Source organism: Chlamydotis macqueenii, chromosome 12 (assembly GCF_036417535.1).
Source record: "Chlamydotis macqueenii isolate bChlMac1 chromosome 12, bChlMac1.mat, whole genome shotgun sequence".
NCBI lineage: Eukaryota > Metazoa > Chordata > Aves > Otidiformes > Otididae > Chlamydotis > Chlamydotis macqueenii.
The window spans coordinates 768,881-783,997 of NC_141567.1; the positions used below are offsets into that span (position 1 = coordinate 768,881).

General features: G+C 46.4%; 1 long non-coding RNA gene across 1 annotated transcript; it reads right to left on the reverse strand.

Moving 5' to 3' along the window:
* Positions 1–8,857: 8,857 nt before the first annotated feature.
* Positions 8,858–15,015, reverse strand: LOC147599192 (uncharacterized). Its single transcript, XR_015259952.1, has 3 exons — positions 14,869–15,015; positions 11,467–11,563; positions 8,858–8,937 (listed from the first exon to the last, which is right to left on the reverse strand). It is a non-coding gene; the product is annotated as an uncharacterized LOC147599192 (long non-coding RNA).
* Positions 15,016–15,117: the final 102 nt, after the last annotated feature.

Below are 15,117 nucleotides of genomic sequence, written 5' to 3' on the forward strand. Positions count from 1 at the left end.
CAGAAAACCAGCAACAACGGGGAGCCAAGGACGCACGTACACACGCGCAGACTGATCCCAGAACTCCCCGATCCCGCACTCTTCACCACGGAAATACAACGTTCCCTCCACCTGCTCAAGGGCCCGTTCAGAGGTTTCCCTGCTCCTGCGCTGCAGCAGGAGTGTCCTGACCGCCGGCTGTTGTGCACAGACAGATATTTCAAACTGAAACTGGAGAGTGCCCAGCGTGGAGCTCAATGCGGCAGAGCTCTGCGAGAGCAGGTAGCAGTCCCTGGGAGCCCAGCATGAATCATCCCCATAGCGATGACCTTGGAAGCGTCTGCTGCAGGAAATCAGAGGAGTGCAGACCCCGAGGAGCGCACCGCCAGCTGGACAGCCATTGTCCCCGCTCTGACGGGGGCCCGAAGGCAGCACCGGGTCACACAGGGAAGGTAACTGGGCTGGCCCGTACAGCAAGGTGATAAGGGACACGGGTCTGAGTGTGCTGCGCGGTAAATAAAAACTGTATTTAATGTCAATTAACTCCCAGGGCTTCTATCAGCAGTGAATCAGAGGGAAGCATCACGGATCCATGCTGATTGGCCCTTGCAGTGTTGTTATAAAAGAAAGGATGAGATACTCTAAGTGATATTCCAAATGAAAGAAATGAAAAAGGAAGCACATTAAATTACACATTTGTTACTGATGTTTACAAACACGATACTGAATCTCACAACCTACACACTCTAGCTGATTTTCAACTAGGACCAAAATAGAGGTTTTATTCTTTCCTTACCACGGCATCTGAGCTCCTGTGGTTAGGCCCCGGGGCACAGGCTGGCGCTGGTGTAACCAGCCTGCCTGGGGTCTCCTCTGCTCAGCACACCAGCCCGCAGCAGCTGGGGTAACACGCACCTCAGGCTGGGGAAAGTCCACAGGAATCCTGGCGGCACCGCTCCCCGTCTGCCCCAGCCTGCCCAGTACACCTCCGTCAGCCCTGACACTGGCCATCCCTATCCAGTCCATCGGTGCTCTCCACCCTGGCTTTACGTAGGAAACGGGCAAACGCAGCCTCGCGCAAGGGTGCTCCTGGGGAGTCTCTGAACCCCACCCGGGCCCTTTCAGCGGGTAAGAACGAGGGCAGTAAGGGGCCAGGGCCGCGCTCCACGGGCAGCAGACCCTCTGGCAGGCTGCAGAGGCAGAGGGAGCAGGAGGCCTGCAGCATCCTCTCTTCCGCAGGACAGGCAGCCCTTCTGCCGAACACACGGCTGTGCAGAGGCAGCCTGGCTGACGTGGCTCCTGCTAGTGAGGACTACGAGCCACCGATGGAGGCCAGCCCAGGCCGCGAAGGACACAACACGCGTGTGATTCCCTTGGCCATGTGAGGCAGCGGTCCAGTCAGTCTGAAGTGACGCTGAGGCTGAGGGCACTCTGCTCCCCAAGCCCCAGGTGGGTCCTCAGACAGGACTCCACTCCCCGCTCAAGCCTGTCCCACCAAATGACTTGGGGTAGAGAAGAGGAAACGAGAGAGGGATGAGGGGTGGCCACATCCCAAACCTAGATGGAATTTGCGCTCCCCTGGTATTTTGAGAGTCTAGCTAGATGCGGGGATGAGGTGAGGGCATTGAGGGCATCTTAGTTTCTCAGCTGCTGCATAAGCAGATTAACTTTACGTGTGGCTGATCCATGGAGAAATGGATCAGCAGGAGTCCCTGACAAAGACAGATTTCTCCCCGACTCACATTCTGCTTGCTCACAGTAAACACACTGGGTGATGTTATTTACATGACCTATCCTTTCTTCTTTGACTTGCATCATTTTACTTCTCAACCTCCAACCTGGGCTGCAGCCATCCCATTAAATTAGGGCCACTGCTGAAGCAGCCCTGACCCTCGTTTTTCTTCCTCATCTCTCTGTTCCTCCCAGGAATGCTCTTGATGCCAGCCGCCGTCTACCGGAAAAAGGTTTTAGAAGACCGAAAAGTAAACCAACCGCTGTGAAAAGCTCCATCGCTTTTCCTCACCAGAGGAACAAGAACTGAATTTCTAACATGTGCTCCAAGAAGGAGGGAGTGAGGTTAGGAGGCACCAGTGCCACTCTGCTCACAGGAAGAGAGAAGCTGATTCTTGAAGAGACCACTCCTCTCTCTCCCAGCCAGCGACTGCTGCGGTGGGCTGCTCTGCTGCTTGGGAAACTCACGTGTGTGCGACTGGTACTGTAAAGGAAGGCAGGAGGACACAGGTGAAGGCATCTCCCGGACAGGGAAAGCAGCTATGGCCCTTCAAGGCGTCCCTATGCCACGTGTCCTCCTTTTCCCTCTCCCAGAGCCTGACACGATGAGCCTCCTTCAAAGCAGCACTCACAAGGACACCCCTGTAATGAGGCAGCCGGGCTGTCTCCCATAGCATTTTCCTTTTCTCATTCCCATTCCCGTGAGAAGCTCCTCGTGGTAATGGCTTGTCTTCAGCGCTCTTCTGATGCTCGGAGTGGTCTGAGTCAGCTCACCCTGAACTGCCAGTCCAGGGCAGCTCTGCTGAAGCTAATGGAAATTTACTGCAGCGTATTTTGTGGAGTCACTCCAGGCTCACACCATGGAAGTGGGAGCACAATTGACCCTCTTGTTCTGCATCTCTTGGCTCAGAGGGCTTAATTAGAGTGAACACTTAAAAAAAAATAAAATTGAGTGACAAGAGGGAAGCTATGTGGCAATTAAAGAGCAAGAAAAAATTTGAAGAAGGTATGTGGAGAGGACAAGGAGCAAAGGCAAGAATAGGAAGAACCACATTAACAGCAGTAAGGAAATATAAATTTTCTCAGGAAGAATTACTTAAATAATTTGTAACCTAACTGAGCACATCAAAGACTGCTGAGTTTTTCAGTGGCCTGGACGGAACGGTACTTCAGGCCAGCTCCAGCTTCCAAGGACGCAAGCACTTCCCTGGACGTAATGGAACCATTTGCTCTTGAAAACGTATCCCATTTCTGATGTTGGCTTTTCTTTAACCTGGCTCGATATTCCTTTTGTCTTTGTGGAAGCATCTACATAATGTCTGCTGCCATTTCCCTTAAGATTAGAGACCAGGATTTTACCACAATGATTTATGGTTAATAGACCTGGAAGGGACTTGGGAAGTCACCCAGTCCACCTTAAATTCTGTATCCCGTATGCTGTCCCGCTCAGGAAGGACTCCAGCAGCTCCAGTTTTTGAGGTGTCTGTAAACCATATCCACCCGATCCGTACCGAGGCACATCGGTGAGCTGGGAGATTGCTGCCAAGAGTTTCCTCTTTTCTCCTTCTTCTCCTCCCCTGCACAGGCTGTCTGTGCTGCTCACCACCCTCTGGAAGTTTCCCAGAGCAGTCCAGTCCCAGGGAAGATGGCCCCTGGACTCTGCGATGAGCATGACTGGAGCAGGGCTCAGTACAGCTCTGTGCTGGAATACCAACTGTGCAATGGCTGCTATTTTATTGACACCTAAATTAAACTAGAAATGCACGCATTTCATATAACTGAAAATATGTTAACAAACAATGCACACAGACAGCTCTGCCAGTCCTCAGCTCAATAATCTGTTGCTTTTCCTATACTGAAATGCTAGTTCCTCTTACAGCAATAAAGGAGATCTGCCAAAATTCTGATCGGTAGTTTATCATTCAAATCCTGTTTTGTCCACTGTGAAGGAAGAAATAAATACATGAGATTCTCAAGTATGATAATAAGTGCTTTCCAATCCATGTCTTGTAATAATAATTTGTTTTCTTTTTCATTTAGTACAAAGGAAGGTGCTCTTAAAATATACTTGGGGATACAAAAGCATGTTTCAAGTTCAGGTCATGGTTTGACACACAAAGCCACAATCTCTGATGCTCAATTTGTAGCTTTCTTAGTCTACGAGAAAAAAACAAACCCACCTAAAGTAGGAATCATAACTGTAAACTAAACGAGGCGCACAGTCAGCAGAAGGAATTGGCCTATTGAGACAGCGCCGTTCCTGCACTCAGATACACCACGCGTAATCACCTGCTTGCAACAAATTACTCTGCGTTTTTGAGCTCTTCCCTTGAAATTGCCATTTCCAATTGTCTTCCAGAGCATGAGAGGTAAACAGTAGCAGCCATTTGTGTGTAAGCTGGGAAAAGCAAAAGAATTAGCCAGGCTCCAGTACCACTCCTCACGGCCCAGTGAGCTCTCATTGAATCTCTCCACCCTTAATAAGCATTTGGCCTTAATTGCTGATTTTATCTAAACCTAGTACTTATGCCGTAATTGATGAACATTGTTTGCAGCAGAGTTTTATAGCTCTCCAATACAGATGGAAACCTTGCTCCAGCGCCTGTGCACCGGATCTCCGATGTATGGCGCTTTGCGTGGCGGTGCCTGGCCCCATCTAGTGCTGAGAGGCCTGGCTCCGGCACCACTGAACATCACAGGAACAGCTACAGCTTAGACAGCTGCTGCAGAATAAGGTATTAAGGTATCTGTCACATCACCTCTCTAAGATGTAGCCGTTCCTTGTTAGGGCAGCTCTCATCAGGTGGAGTTAAAAAGTCTTTTTAAATCTTATAGTGAAACTGCCTCGGGTACAGTGCAGAGCCCCTCTGGAAAACCGGAGTTTGAGGAGAGGGCTGAGCACATTCCAATGTGAGTGTGACAAGCAAGCGGTGTAGTCTGTAAAATGCAGAACATACTCAACTCCTGTAAGTTTCCCGGGGACTTAGCAATGATCCTTCCAGGACTAGCTCCTGAGACAAGGCAGGGAGGAGCAGGCAGAGAGGAGCCGCTCTCCGAGACCGTGGGGTCTCTGCTTCCTCAGCCTGCATTCTCACCTCCCACTTTAGCTACGGCAGGCGGTAGATGATTTCATGAAAAATTGATTCTAATACATAATCCTATGTTCAGCAGAAAGAAAAATTTCATATTAGGTCATAAAACAGAGTGTATCTACCCATCTAAACTGCAGCATTTCAAATTATGCATTGACAAAGTTCCAGTAAAAGAGCTTTACGTTACCAGCTGAATGCAGCATGCTGGACTATTACAGATGTTAACTGACAGAAGCTCTTTAACTGTTTAAGCAACCTCAGTGCCAAGAAGAGGAAGGCTCACTTGGGTGAAGTGGCATTTGCCAGGCAGTCCCATGGCTGCTGGGGTGGGATGGAGACTCTGCACCCGCCTCACCCCAAGTGCTGACCCCGGCTGCCGAAACCACCACGGAAACCTCTCACCCCCCGAGGAGCAGAGTCCCTCAGCACCTGATGGGTTCACACTTGTGACTTTAACAAGAGTTTTCGGATATTCACACCTGTGAATCCAGTGCCTAAACAGGACAGGGTGATATTTTGTTATGTGAACCCTTACGTATTATGGCAAAACCGTTGGGATTTTTGATGTATAGAGCAGAAGATTCCCTGATGAAGCTGGAGATGCTTAAATGCCTTAAAATCTCGGCCTCAAGCTATTAATAAATTTAGTACAGGCAACAATAAACACAAGCCTGCCACCATCCCAACCACTGCATAAATCAATTGTTTTAGCAGCACTCATTATCAAATTAATTTTTTAAAAAAGATGTTTCATGACAGTCTGCTTGAAACCAACGCCCGTTTATCAGAAGCAGTTCAATATAACGCGATGTACCAGACAGAAGGGGTTTTGGAATAAGACATGCCTACATAATGGGGAACTGTCTACCATCTTTTTGAACCTCATATGAAATACAGTTAAATTATGTCTACTGTTACCAGTGTAATTTTGCAGATGGAGTCTTTATTAGAAGGCAATTCCAGCAACCGCAGTTGAGAAAGGGCTTCATCGTCCTGGCAAGTAAATATACAGAGTATCTGCCCTTGGAATATGTAAACATATATATTGTGACCACAGTCCTCTGGGGGAAGTGAGGTAACACACTCACACATTTTGACACATTTTCTTGAAACTTTAAGGACATGGTCTGAAAGTTTTATCATCCTGGATTCTGTCCCGTTCCCCAAATAAATCCAGCAACAATTAGCAACACACAGATATACTTGTGTGTGACTTCCAGATCAATCATATACACTCCTGGAGGCAATAGCTGTATTTGCATTGCCTAAAAATTTTTATAAAAACACTTACAATTTTTTTTAAGATGCTCCAGGAATGTTATTGGTTGTAGTAGGGCTTTTGAAAGCTGGCACAGCAATATCCCCTCAAGCTACAGAAGTCTTTTCTTTGTCCCATGAAACCTCATTTATATTTAGCAGAGTTAAATTTAAATTATTATTTTCCTTCTCTGCTTGTGTTCCCCAGCAACAAAACAAAAGAGTAATTGAATATGAATGTTTTGCGAAACCACAACCACACTGTCAGACAAAGGAACCACACCACCACTACATTAAAATCCCTGTCTTCACTCTTGCTGAGCCACAACTGCTTCTGCACAGCGCATGGAACCTTTTCCCCCCAGAAACAAGGAATCCCCAAAGCTTTCCGCGCCTACTCAGGGGCCACAGCTCCACCCACCTCTAAGGATGTTTGGAGTTTTTTTCCCTCTGGGATCTCCGCAGGATTTACACCCAGCTCTCCTCCTCCTGCGCTGGGGATGGAGTGGCACTCTCTTCTGCAAGCTTCCCAAGCACGTGCGGGAGCACTCGGGTTTCTCCGAGTGCTGTTTTGAGGCGCAGCCTGCGACTTACCCCATCAGGCACACCTGCATCTCAGCCTCGGGGCCTGCTCCAGCTGGGCACCCCGCTGCACCCCGACTGCTTTCTTCAGCAACTGCTACGCGGACCTGGCTGCAGCTCCGCTCCGCTGCTCTGAAGTTCACCTCTTTGCAGGGAAAGCTGCAGCGGTGCTCTTGTCTTGCTGCAGCCGCTCCTGCTGCAGGGGAAAAGGGACATTTTTGCCTCTTAGCACCTGCTCCGTGCCTGCCCTGCTCAGTTCACATCTCCCAGGAGTTCCTCTGGGAGGAGCTGAGCAGAGCAGCCAGCCCCGGCTACCAAAGAGTCGGCTTCTCTCTGAACCTCCGGTATAAAGCCATTCCCAGTGCAACTTTCATTCTTCATTTCCCACAGAGACACTTCCCTGCAAACAGGGAGTCTAAATCAAGGCTTTGCCTTTTCAATAATTATTCACAGTAACCTAAAGGAGTTCCTGCCAACATCTGTGGTGTTATCCTTGCTGCAAATGTCATTTGCTATTAAAGGAATTGCACAGGCACCTCAGAGCTGCACACATCGCTGTGACTGCTTCTATCACAAAAGAAAACAAACTTATGTGGAAATGCTCTTTAGAGAAAACAGCCTTTTTTCAAAATGCCAAACTGCACTGAAGCTCCCCAGCTGCTGCTCACCAACAGCTGCGTTCCCGGTTCCCGGCCGGGACAGGAGCTGCCAGCCGGTCGCCGTTCCCTGGACACAGGTGTGCCCTTTAGACCGGTTTCTTCAGGAAGCGCTGCCATCTGACAGTCAATCCCAGACACTCCTTGGCTTGTTTTCACAGTGCAACGTGCTATAAGAGCTTGATTCTGACACCTCACTCCAAATTCCTTATTCTCAGGAGGATTTCCACATCTCAAATGTCCACAAATAAATTTAATACCATTTCAGCAATAAAAAGTACTGATTCAGCAACCTGTTGCTGAGATGTTTACGAATAAAAATTAGAATGACGGCAGTGTTTCTGTGCCTCCTGGTCCCTCCCCACCAAGATCCCTTACCTCCACCTGTGTATCACAGGCCATTTAGCCTTTCTTTCCACTCCCCTTCTGTTTTCTCTCCAGCTTTTCCTCCCACTTGTATCAGATTGGTTTTACACAGCTTTAATTCCTACCGCGTGTTGCCCTCCATCCCTCTGAGGTGATACCCTGCTGAGCAAATCTACCCAAGGACGTGCTAACAAGAGAAGCCTGAACTGGTGGGCTGCCTGTCTGACCTCACACTCAGCAGTTCCCCTTCTTGTCGTTACTCCAAGGATAAAAGATGCTTTTAATGCGTGACAGGAGTGACTATACAGTTGTTCAAATACAGGAAACTAAAAATAAAGCAGGAAAAGCAGCAGCACAGAATTTGACTAGCTAATATGCCTTGCTTTATTACAAAGTAATGCGCACATATATGCCCAGGTACACGTGTGTAGCACGTGAAGATGTGAGTTTCTGCTGCTCTTTTCACTTTTTTTTTTACGCTCCCCTCCTAACAGTAACAGCCTGCCCCTCCTTGCTTTCTTTGGAATAATACAAGGGAAGCAGCACCTGAGCTTTCTGAAAGTGGTGGAAGAATGGGAGCCATTTAAGATTTCGACAAGACAGATCATTTTGCCCTCAAAAGACATGAAGTCTCTTCCAAGATAGATGTTCTTAATCCACCTCAAAACATTGTTTGATCTATCTTCTGGCTGTAATGAGCTTCGATAAAATCTCAAATGAAGAAAGAGTTGTCAGGGAAGTGTACAATTACCCTAACGCAGCATCAGACAGTAAGGCGTACAAGCAAACGGCTGTAAACACAAGTACACCCATAATATATCACTGTATGTCACTATGTCTTCATCTTCAGGCTCGGGTGCTTTGCTTTCAGAGGAGGAGATGTCCTGCCTTTTTGCTGAGTGCTGTGTAAGCGTATAGTGCTAGAAACACTCGTCTGAATAGTGCTGATTTTGAGACAGACTGCTGCTGAGTTTAAAACATGCCGTTTACTTGTGCCCCAACTTAACAAAGTTTTATATGGACAAACCACAAAAGCTGTTCCTTTCAAACCTGAAGACAAACCAATCAGACAATGGTAATCAAAACATCAGTAGCTGCTCAACCTAGAAATGGTGAAAAGCAGGTTTCAAAGAATCCCAGTTCTGTGATACGTGTCTTCCTCGAGCCGACAGAAATCCAGCCTGTGCCTGCACGGTAGGGTGACCCACCCCTAAAAGGTCTCAGAAGTGTGCTCCAAAATGATCACTTGCAGCTCCTCAGAAAGTGTGCTGAAACTGAAAATAACTATTTTTACTAACTACTATTTTTGCAAATGAGCAACTGAAATGCGTAATAGATCCAGCTCTAAGACAAGCAGTGGTAGCCGCTTTGCAAGACAACTGTACTTCAAGCATCTATTTCATCCACCAGCTGAAAAAATCACACCCAAACCAACCCACCACTCCCCTGCCAGAGCGCTATTTTGGTATTAATAGCTCGCTACTTTAACTGTAGTCTTAAAAATCTACACAGAAATGTTCATAGGCTCTGCTGCTCATTTTGACAGTTACTCAGCTTACCAACAGATGGAGCATGTTAATCAGTTTTAAAGTATATGCTAAAACCCTGGGCTAATTTAAGTTCTGTATTCAGAATGTTTGCAAGGAATGCAAACTTGTAATACATGCAAAAAAAAAAAAAAAAAAAAGCTTCATTCTTTTGCAGTTGGAAGGAACCACTATCTTAGAATATTTAATTATATACTTTTAAAATCACTGATTTTCTGTAGTGGTGAATAGATTATTAAATCAGTATGTTCTCTTATGCAGTAGTCACTATTCTATATCTAATTATATGTAAAATTTTTAATTCTTCTGTTGTATTTCCACTATTTAAAAAGAGGAAAAAAGTCTGGAGTGAGTCAAAGCAACATTCCAGCCAAGAAACACAAAATGAAGTCCCAGAAAGCAACTCAGCCTAGGAATATTTTCTTAAGGCTCATCTTATTACGAGAAGAATAATTCAAGCAAATGAATAGAGCTCTAGATCTTTGGCTGTGGCTGGAGCTGGCATACTGCAGTGAGAGCCGAGAGAAACAAATGCCAGGCTCCCCAAGGTGGCCCTGAGGGGAGGCTCTCTCCACCACCCCCAGCACCCCTGCCTCCTCCTGCTGCCCCACCTTTGGGAACCCCGCTGCTGTGCTGGGTGGTGGGTGAGTGGGTGGGTGATCAACTTCCCAGGCTCAGAATCCCAAAGCTCATTCTCCCATGCACTCCAGTGAAAATACTTTCCCCCAAATCCTTGTGATACTCCTGGCTAAAGCAGTCACCTGCATTTCTAAACCGGCCTTAACTGCTCCGCTCAGCCTCCTCCGGGACCCCGGCCACATCCTCCCCCGGGGGCTGGGAGCTCTGTTTAGGAGCAGAGCTGGGTGCTGCTTGATCTGTGCTATAGGCACAGCTCAGATCTTGTCTCTAGCTCTTCACCGGCATGTTCAGAACAGTGTTCTGGGTCTCCTTCGTCACCTCGCCCTGTCTGGGGCTGCCAGAGGCGCCTGCTGCTGCTCCTGCTCTGCGGGACCACACCTTGCTGCTGAGAGCTGCTCTCAATCCTCCCTTTTGCTGCTCCCTGACAACCCACTCCTCAATCACTCTCTTTCTCAGATACAATTTTTTGTATGCTCGTAACTCACAGGTGCATTTTTTTTTGTATCAGGACCTGATTCCTTTGGCCTGAACTCAAACCTAAGCCTACTTTTCTGACAGTTCTTCCTGTATCTCCAACTATTATATCTTATAGAGTGCTCTTCCTCTTTTCTTTGAGTTAAATCATGCACAAAAAAATAAACAAATCTATCTAAACTTTTATTCCATTTTAAAACTTGTTTCAGATTCTGATGGGATCACAATACTTGATTAGAACAACAACTCAGGCTTTTTTTTGCTGGTTTAAATGATAAAAAAGCCATGGCAATAACAACACAGAAAATACTAAAAATACTACTACTATGTAGTATTTTTTTTTTATTAAAAAAATTATTTTTTATTATTATTTATTTTATTAAAAATTATTTATTTTATTAAAAATTATTTATTTTATTTTATTAAAAAAATTATTTTTTTTTTTTTATTAAACTTCCCAATTTCACAGCAGGAAAAAAAGGGAAATAAATAATCAGCAATCCCTTTGCAAAGTAAAATGTCTGAAGGGAAGAAGAAAATCAAATGTATATTATGCATTTCATCAGCAAAACCATCCTACTTAGCGAAACCAAGCAAAGAGAATGTCTGTGACTTGCCTGCAAGCGCTGCGGAACAATCTGATGTGTGAGCAGCTCTGGAGCAGCTCTTTCCGTGCAGCGCAGAAGGCTGTGCCAGGCAGCAGCCTGGGGAGTTTCAGGTACTTGTAAGTCAGTGTGCATATTGCTGAAAGTCAGCAAGCCTTTCAGGAACCGGACTGCCTATCTGCTCATCACGCCCTAGATCCACACAAGGAACTGATGCAATGTGGTTTCCCCCTCCACCTGTCCAGTCCTAGAGCATCCAGGAGCACTTGATGTCTCAGTTCCCCTTTTTACCACCGCAGGCATTTTTCCGGTGCATGACCATTCCCTAGCACAGTACGCCCTCAGCTGAGAGTGACTTCTACATCCAAAATAATTGTAAATGTTTTCTGCTCGCCACACTACAGATTAATAGACCAGGAGAGAGGATGCATTTTCAGGTTATCAGCATTCAGGACTTAATTATGAAATGCAGGGCATGCAAGAAGAATACATTGTTCTAGGCAGTGACAGTACATGGATCAAACCAGCAGTTTCTTACCTTATGGGGTTACTTCGAGTGTTTTCTTCGTTTACAGGGGCTCACGTGCTGCAGCTTACGCTCCTCAGCAGGTACCACTCAGTTCTAACCATTCTTCCTAGGAAAATATTAACACCTTTCAGAACAACTATAATTTTATATTATCAAATCTTCCCACATTTTAATGACATCCTAGTAATGCTAACAGAAAATTAATACAATTAAATCAATTCCTTTTTCTCCTCTTTGAATTACAAAAACTCCCATAAATACTGGCTGCATTACTTTTTCTTGATTATCTTAATGAATAAGCTGTAAGGGTTTGCTATTTTGTTACTGTTCTTTTGTCAAATAACACTTGCATATATTAATATTATCAGCAGCAGACAATTGGTCTACAGAAGCTCAGCAAATGCCAGCCCTCGTCTGAAGAGAGACTCCAGCGTAAGTTCTGAACCTCATGTGAACACATCTTTCCTCTGCAGTTTCCCTCTCCCCTCCAGACTTCACAGCCAGGCAAGAGAAAGCTGTTCCAAGCTGGTCCCTTCTGATTGCCGCAGCATTTATCAAGAGCCATGCCTGCCACTGCAGGAGCACCATCAGGGACAGCGTGTTTCAGCACCTCGTTACACGACCTGCCAGTCACCGCCGATGTTCTTTATGCGTCACTGTTTCTTCCAGACTCCACGGTCCCTAGAACACCTCATTTATCCCCAAAGGACCACGTCCCAGGGGTGGTTTTGCATAGCTTTATGGTTTGGCTCTCAGTCCCCAGAAACATGTTCCTGCAGGAAAGGCCACGCAGTGTCACGTGGAAGGTCCCTCCGTTCTCCGAGCAGCGAGGAGCAAATGCTGAGGAGCAGAAGCAGACACTGATTCTGCCGCATGTACCCTGTGAGCGGTTTAGGTGAGGAACGCAGTTTGACTCTCAACCCTGTGTTTAGCAGTCCTCAAGGAACTGCCCCTCTACCAATCCATGCAACATCCTTTGAAAGTCAGTCGTATTTTTGACCTCCACAACCCAGCACTGGTGATGCACAATTAAACGGTGCAGTGTGTGGAAAATGTATGTCCTTCTCTTTAATCCCGCTGCCTAGTGATTTCACCCAGCGCCTGCTAGTTGTACTGGCAAAATAACCACTAAATAATCTTTCCTATTCATCTTGTCCATGCCATTTATCATTTTAAATATCACCATCACAGTCCCTCTCCCTGTCCTCCCTTCCTAGCTCCCCGAACATCAGCCATCCCGCACCTTTGATCCTCCCTCATTCTGTAACCTTTTTATAACCGTGTGATCAGAAATGGTGCTCAAGATGCAGAAGAGCAGTGAAAGTTCACACACGGTAAGAATCTTCCATGTTATTCTTAATTTATATCTTGCCAGTTCCCAGCACTCACCTCACTTTCCCCACCCCTTTTTTTAACACCCAGGAGGATAACGAGAGCGCTGAGTGGCGTTGTAATAATCTTTTTCCTGCTGTACACATCACTTGACACCTATCAAAACTGAATTCCTCTGCTCTTCTATCTACTCAATTACTCAATGTCATCAAATTCACAAACCCTTTCTAGTCAGCTTTACTTTTGGTTATCATGAAAAATGACACATAACTTACACAAACTACATTGTCTTGCTGTTGTTTTTTTCCTCAGATCACTTACGACTATGTCACAAACTGTACTGTCACTAGTACAGAAGCTACTTTCTCCATTCTCCCTGGCTTTTACCTAACTGCTAATCCATAAGCAAACTTTTCCTCTTACTTGATAGCTTAATAGTTTAAGAACCTTTAGCGAGGGCCCTTCTTAATTCAACTGCATTATGATGATCAAATCAACCACAAGTATTTGCTTTCAACTCTGAGGCTCTGCTCTGAGGAGAATATTCTGCAGTGAACAGAAACGCAGCTGGTAGGCTGGCAGGTGATCAGATTTTAATTCTAATGCACACGAATGCTTTTGTACGCCCTCTGCAAGTTTCTCTTTGAGATGGTTCTGGCTGCCACACAGTAGTTCCACATCTAACTTGACAGACTGTATCTTCTTTGTTCAGACACAACTTTCTTTTCCTAGGAAGAGGACTTTTAACATTAAATAGCCTCTCCAACTCTGTTAAATTACACTGTCATTTCTGAGATCTGGAGCCTTTTGAGAAGTGACCTATCCTGAGCTGAGTTTCTAATACTCTCTCTTGAAACAATCTCCACATTATATCTCCTTAAATACATTTATTTTGGCAAACCTCCTTGTTTTGCATAGCTCCCCTTTCCAAAGTTAAACATTACTATTGCATATTTTGAATTCTTTTATTTCTACAAGGACGCATCTCCCAGATATGCAAAGGCAACCACAAAAAACGTGCAGGGACCAGTCCTTACCCAGGCTCGCACAGCTCCCTGTTGCTGGGGGGATTGCATGCTGCCAGCTACAGAGCTGGGAGCGCGCGCAAAGTCTGACAGAACCGGCTTCAACGGGAGAGAGGAATAGCACTGAGCACTATGCAAAGAGAGATTTTTGAGCAGACTTTTACAGGTTTTCAAGAAAGAGTGTGTGTGAAACCCAGGCAAGTTCAATTCTATTGCATTTACATTATGTAGGCAAATATTTCCTTTCTCACAGCGTTCAGGTTTGCACAGTGAGTACATCCAGAAAGAACACACTTAACAGAGTGGACTTAAAACCCTGTAACTACCTAGCTTCACAATGAAGGAAACTTTGCAACAGTAGATTTAGAATGTGAGTCTACACTGCCATCTGCAGAAGGCAGATTGACAAAATAATTGGCTACCACTATAGAAGCAATTAAAAGTGCCAAAATGCAGATACTGGCATGCAAGTATGGTACAGAATCAGGTGTCAAAGAGAAAGAGCTATATACGCCACGACACCATTATCGCAGCTGACAGATTCTACACGTGTGCCGTACCTCAGGAACAGAATGCATTGTATACTTTATCCCTTCAGTGTAATTCTTTTCCATAGAACCAGAACATTAATCTGTTTCTCCCACATCCTCTCAACACCACTTTGCAACTCGGAGGTGCTGTATCATGCACGCACCGTACCACAGCGGCCTGCTCCAAACCCTTTCTCCTGTCTGAGCTGCCTGGCCACAGGAGTGCAGCACTATTACTTAAATCCAAGCAGAGGGGAAAAAAAAAACAACAAAAAACGTCTCTGAGGCAGTAAAAACTTGCGTGCCTGACTTTGCTATAGCATGCCTCCCCTCACAGGCGAGAAGCGCCCGCGGCCCGCCGCTGTGAGCCGACCCACGTCTGCGTTTCAGCCCAGCTCTGTCTCCCGTTCCCGTCAGACACACGTGCCGTAGCGATACAAGACTGACAGCCTGTGAGACAATCTGATTAAGCAGAGATGCTTTATCTGGGTATTTCTTATAAAACAACGAACTGACTTCCTCACATCATTTTGAGAACACGCTGCGTTTCCTCAGGAAACACTTTTCAGAAGCGCTGAGCGGCTTACTCCGCTTCTCCCCCCTGCCCCGAGCCGCCCGTTATTTCGCCGCAGCGGCCCAACCCTCCCCTTTTTCGGGGGAACGGGTGCGGAGCGGCGGGCGACTGCCGCCGGGGCTGCCCCCCCGCTCCCCGCGCTGCCCCCGCAGAAAATGGCGCCTCTCCGCCGGCGGGAGGCTCCGCTCTCGCGAGAGGC